This window comes from Lagenorhynchus albirostris, chromosome 9 (genome assembly GCF_949774975.1).
Source record: "Lagenorhynchus albirostris chromosome 9, mLagAlb1.1, whole genome shotgun sequence".
Lineage (NCBI taxonomy): Eukaryota > Metazoa > Chordata > Mammalia > Artiodactyla > Delphinidae > Lagenorhynchus > Lagenorhynchus albirostris.
Window position 1 is genome coordinate 27,925,049 of NC_083103.1, and position 6,469 is coordinate 27,931,517.

A 6,469-nucleotide genomic window follows, 5' to 3' on the forward strand; every position below is an offset into this window, starting at 1 on the left:
CCTCTTCAATAAGTGGTGCTGGGAAAACTGGACAGGTACATGTAAAAGTATGAGATTAGATCACTCCCTAACACCATACACAAAAATAAGCTCAAAATTGGTTAAAGACCTAAATGTAAGGCCAGGAACTATCAAACTCTTAGAGGAAAACATAGGCAGAACACTCTATGACATAAATCACAGCAAGATCCTTTTTGACCCACCTCCTAGAGAAATGGAAATATAAACAAAAATAAACAAATGGGACCTAATGAAACTTCAAAGCTTTTGCACAGCAAAGGAAACCATAAACGAGACCAAAAGACAACCCTCAGAATGGGAGAAAATATTTGCAAATGAAGCAACTGACAAAGGATTAATCTCCAAAATTTACAAGCAACTCATGCAGGTCAATAACAAAAAACAAACTACCCAATCCAAAAATGGGCAGAAGACCTAAATAGACATTTCTCCAAAGAAGATATAGAGACTGCCAACAAACACATGAAAGAATGCTTAAGTTCATCGATCATTAGAGAAATGCAAATCAAAACTACAATGAGATATCATCTCACCCCAGTCAGAATGGCCATCATCAAAAAATCTAGAAACAATAAATGCTGGAGAGGGTGTGGAGAAAAGGGAACCCTCTTGCACTGTTGGTGGGAATGTAAATTGATACAGCCACTGTGGAGAACAGTATGGAGGTTCCTTAAAAAGCTACAAATAGAACTACCATATGACCCAGCAATGCCATTACTGGGCATATACCCTGAGAAGACCATAATTCAAAAAGTGTCATGTACCAAAATGTTCATTGCAGCTGTATTTACAATAGCCCAGAGATGGAAACAACCTAAGTGTCCATCATCGGATGAATGGATAAAGACGATGTGGCACATATATACAATGGAATATTACTCAGCAATAAAAAGAAATGAAATTGAGCTATTTGTAATGAGGTGGATAGACCTAGAGTCTGTCATACAGAGTGAAGTAAGTCAGAAAGAGAAAGACAAATACCGTATGCTAACACATATATATGGAATTTAAGAAAAAAAAATGTCATGAAGAACCTAGGGGTAAGACAGGAATAAAGACACAGACCTACTAGAGAATGGACTTGAGGATATGGGGAGGGGGAAGGGTGAGCTGGGACAGGGCGAGAGAGAGGCATGGACATATATACACTACCAAATGTAAGGTAGATAGCTAGTGGGAAGCAGCCGCATAGCACAGGGAGATCAGCTCGGTGCTTTGTGACCACCTGGAGGGGTGGGATATGGAGCGTGGGAGGGAGGAAGACACAAGAAGGAAGAGATATGGGAACATATGTATATGTATAACTGATTCACTTTGTTATAAAGTAGAAACTAACACACCATTGTAAAGCAATTATACTCCTATAAAGATGTAAAAAAAAAATTCATAATGAGGGGGAAAAATAAAGAAGTACTATCTAGAGCCTTTTCTTCCTTCCTTTCTCTGACCCCCTGCTTCCTTCCTTCTTTTGTGTGTTTTTTTTTTAAAGGTTGGGGGCATTTTATTTTTATTATTTATCTATGGCTGCATTGGGTCTTCGTTGCTGCATGCTGGCTTTTCTCTAGTTGCGGCGAGCGGGGGCTACTCTTCTTTACGGTGCGCAGGCTTCTCATTGCGGTGGCTTCTCTTGTTGCGGAGCACAGGCTCTAGGTCCATGGGCTCCAGTAATTGTGGCCCGTGGGTTCAGTAGTTGTGGCTCGCGGGCTCTAGAGCGCAGGCTCAGTAGTTGTGGCGCACAGGCTTAGTTGCTCCGCGGCATATGGGATCTTCCTGGACCAGGGCTTGGACCCGTGTCTCCTGCATTGGCAGGCAGTTTCTTAACCACTTCACCACCAGGGAAGTCCCTTTTTGTTTTGCTTTGTTTTTTTTTAACTAACATTTATTGAATACTTACTAAACTCTGGGGTGGGGCAATGAAAAGCTTCCTACATTTACAAAGCTTTCATTCTAGAAAATTAAACAAATAATAAAAGAATATGAGTATTTCTGATAATGATCAGTGGCATGAAAAACATAAAATAGGAGGCTGTGATGGTAACTGGGTAGTAGGATTCCTTTAGGTTAGGTGGGCAGAAAAGTCCTGAGGTATTCGGCTGGTGACCTGAATGGTAAGAAGCCAACTACCCAAAGAACTGAAGTCAGCCCTCCCAGGCAGAAAAAACAGCAAGGACAGAGGTTGGAAAAACCTTGGTGTATTTAAAGAGCCAAAAGGCCAATGTGATTGGTCCATGATAAGAGCGACAGGAGCTGAGGCCAGGGATGGAGGGATAGCCTGGTCACTTAGGACCTTGTGGGTCCTTGTAAGGAGGTGGGACATTGTTCTCAACAGATAAGTCATTTAAGTGGGGGTAGTGTCATGATCTGATTGAAGTTTTAAAAGCTAACTGCTGTGAAGAGAAAGAACTTAGGGGGTGAAGAGAAGAAGCAGGGGGACATATTAGGAGGCTTTTAGAGTGATGTAGAATTAGTATGATGGTGGCCAGGTACAAGACCACTCAACCTAGGATGCTGTTTGTAAGAGGGAAAGGGGTAAAGGATGGTAGGTAAGCAACTAACAAGATCTACTTTAGATAAGATAATAGAGGGTGAGATAACGAGAAGAATCAGATTTAAGAAGTGAGGAAGTACAGAAGCTGGTTCATCCTATATAATTTATGCAGATTATGGTTTATTATGACAGAAAGGAGATTTCCTTGTGGATATATCAATCTACCTGGATCCCTATCTTGTTTTCCTTCACAGACTCACAGCTGAGGCCAATGACATTGTCTTCCTCCTGCCCTCTCCCTTAGCCCTCTTGTAGGTTCAACAGCACCCCAGGGTCTAGGGCAATTTAGAAGTTAGGAGGACTTAGTGAGATCTAGATCTGAGACTCAATGCTAAAGCACACTTTGAATAATTGAGGCTCATCCTTCCTTTAGAGACTAGAATAGATTGATGTTTAAAAATGAACCATATCCTCCAGGCAGTGGAATATTATTCAGCACTAAAAAGAAATAAGCTGTCAAACCATGACAAGATTTGGAGGAAACTTAAATGCATATTGCTAAGTGAAAGAAGCTAATCTGAAAAGGGTACATACATACTTCTTGGTTCCAACTTTATGACATTCTGGAAAACGTAAAACTATGGAGATGATAAAAAGATCAGTGGTTGCTAGGGGTGGAAGGAGGGAGAGAGATGAATAGGCAGAGAACAGAAGATTTTTAGGGAGATTTTTAGCAGAAATCCTCTGTATGATATTATAATGATGGATATACGTCACTATATATTTGTCCAAACCCGTAAAATGTACGAACCGAGAGTGAACCCTAAGGTAAACTTAGGACTTTGGCTGATTATGCTGTCAATGTAGGCTCATCCGTGGTAAAAGAAAATGTACTATTCTAGTGAGTGATGTTCACAATGAGGGAGACTATGCATGTGTGGGGACCTGGGTCATGGGAAATCTCTGTGCCTCCCTCTGAATTTTGTTGTAAACCTAAAATTACTCTTAAAAAAAGCCTTAAAAAATGAACTATGACAACTTCACATATTTTAATGATAAAAGTACTTAGTACTTCGAGTATTTTAGGTTTGATACTAAGGAAAATACTAAAATGTACTCATTCTATAGTATTTAAGAATGGATATTAGGAAGGATCTTATATTGCCTGAGGTAAAGAGTCATATATAAATTGCTTGTGGCAGATAATTTCAAGAACATTTTTAACCATGGGCCTACAACATGCATGGTATAACATTTAAGATTTAGGAAGGCACAAAAGTGAAGTGAGTTTTTTTTTCCTTTTAATCAGTGTTAACCTCACTAGCACAGTGTCTTAAAGTTGACTCTATTCATTATTTTTGCAAATAAGTTCCACTTGACAGGCCAATCAAACCTTTTTCTCCACCTTCTACGTATTCTGCTTATACTGAAGCTAATATTGCTTCCAGATTTCAGTATTATTGTGCCTACAGGAGCATGGCTGACTTTATTTCATAATCCCTTCCAAATTCAGTTAATTAAATGGAAAAAGTTAGTAAAATCAAACATTTGTTACTACAGTAAAAAGTTTATTTGAACGGAATTTTTCTCTTTTTTGGACTGGTGGCTTGGCATTGTAAATCCGCCTTCCAAATTCACCCACAAACATGTTTCTGTGGAAACAGAGCCACAAATAGAAGCAGTGGTTATTGATTTTTTTGAGGGGCTACCACCTGGTTTCTGCAAAACCCTGGAGAGCATATGCCAACTTCCATGTGTATTTTATCTCCTTTCTCTCTCCCTACCCCTCCCATACCCTCACAGGTTTAAAATAATCCAGGCCTATCAATTATTTATCACAAGAGCAGTAGATTGGCTGATAAAACAAAGAGAATCTGACCTCTGATTGTTGTTCGAGTCTCAGACGTGTGGCCGCTCCTACAGCCAGGCTCTTTCTGTTTTTAGGGAACCTTACCAGGCCCGGGCTGATCCTCCACCCTTGGTCAGGCCCTAGTGCTGCATCTAAGATGCTCGTGTTATGTTCCCCAGCCTCTCCAAACTTTGTTTAGTTCCTTATCCTTTGATCTAGGCTCTCCACCTACTTAACACCCCTCTCAGCTCTGTCTCAGCTAACTCCTACCCAATCAACTGATTGCAATTTAGACACTTCTTCCTTTAAGAAGTCTTTCCTGACCCTCCCACTAGATTAACATGCCTGGCAAACATTGCTGTAGCCCCTGTAAATGGTGATCATAACATCTATGTTGTTATAGATGACTGTAGAAGATTGCAGAAGGCTTTTAAGTTAAATAAAGAAAAAGTTTGGCATAGTGTATTTGTTTTCTGCAGCAGCTGTAAGAAAGTATCACAAATTTGGTGGTTAAACCAAGAAATAGAAATTTATTCTTCCATACTTTTAGAGTCCAGAAGTTCAAAATCAACATGACAGCAGTGCTTTGCCTCTAGAGGAGATTCTGTTCCTTGCCTCTCCCAGGTTTTGGTGGCTGTTGGGAATTCTTGGCTTGTGGTGTCATCACTCCAGTCTCTGCCCCTGTGGCCGTGTTTTTCCCTTCCCTTCTCTGTGGATCTCTCGTGTGTATCTTTTATAAGGACACTTGTCATCAGATTTAGGGCCCACCTGGATAAACCAGGATGATCTCTTTATCTCAAGATCTTTTTCTTTCAAATTTTATTGCAATTTTTCCTTTTTAAAAACATGTTTATTGAGTTTTTTGTTTGTTTGTTTATCTTGGCTGCACCGGGTCTTAGTTGCGGCATGTGGGATCTTTTAGTTGCAGCATGAGGACTTCTTAGTTGTGGCATGCGAACTCTCAGTTTTGACATGCATGTGGGATCTAGTTCCCCGACCAGGGATTGAACCCAGGCTCCCTGCATTGGGAGCGCAGTCTTACCCACTGGACCACCAGGGAAGTCCCTCAAGATCTTAATTACATTTGCAAAGATCTTTTTTTCCAAATAAGGTCATGTTTACAGATTCTGGGGATTAGGACATTGGAGGACATATCTCTTTGGTGTCCATCATTCAGCTCACTACATACAGTCAGCGGCACCAAACACTATAAGGAATAGCAGCTCTTAATAATGAGGAAAGTAATGATAATGACTTGTTGATAGAGAAATCAGAGCATATTCCCACTGGTTCTCTTTAGACTACTGTCCTTACCTTGATGGGCTGTGTCATGCTAATACCCACATCAGTAACTTCACTCCTGCTATTGTCTTCACTTGAGGGATGCTTTGCTAGTCTTATCTTACCCATCTTTAACATTCAGCTCAAGTTTAACCTCCTCTACAAAGCCTACTAAATCAATTAGCAGTGATAGTAAAATTATCTAACATATATTGAGTCCTTACTACTTGCCAGGCATGGTACCAAGAGCATTAAGTTTCCTTTTGATACCCCCACTGTTCTTCCTTCCTTTGACTTGGTATAACATTTTTATCTGTACCACCATAAACACTATTTAATTATATACTATCAGATAAATTAATTGTAGGCTATGCCTCTAGCCTATATATAAATTCTTTATAATATACACTACTTATATACTGTTTTACTATATCACTACAACTGTGGCTAACATTCATTAGAATACTTACTAAGGGCCAGGAACTCAGTACTTACATTTTCTCTTTTAATCATCAAAGCAATTCCACAATGTGTGTACTTCCTTTATTCTCCTTTTTCAGATGAAGAAAATAAATTTTACAGCTAATTGTCCATGGTCAAGTGATGGTCTATTATTGATGCATTCAGAATTTGAGCCAAAGCTGTCTGACTTCCGAGACCAGAAAAACTTGTATGTTATCTTATATATTTGCCACTGTATCATGTCAGGGCTGGTCTTGCCTTCCCAAGCACGTAGGTGGATTTGAAGCTTCTTAAGGCCATACTGGTGCTTTCTATGATGGTCTATTATGATGCTGAGTCCTTAGAATGAAAAAAATGTTTTTGGGCTT

General features: G+C 39.8%; 1 long non-coding RNA gene across 1 annotated transcript in view; it reads left to right on the top strand.

Moving 5' to 3' along the window:
- The window catches only part of LOC132525906 (uncharacterized), a 269,675-nt gene extending 263,458 nt beyond the window's left edge, over positions 1–6,217 (top strand). The window contains exon 6 of the long non-coding RNA XR_009542401.1: positions 6,200–6,217. This is a non-coding gene — a long non-coding RNA (uncharacterized LOC132525906). The remainder of the gene's footprint in view (positions 1–6,199) is intronic.
- The last annotated feature ends 252 nt before the right edge of the window (positions 6,218–6,469 follow it).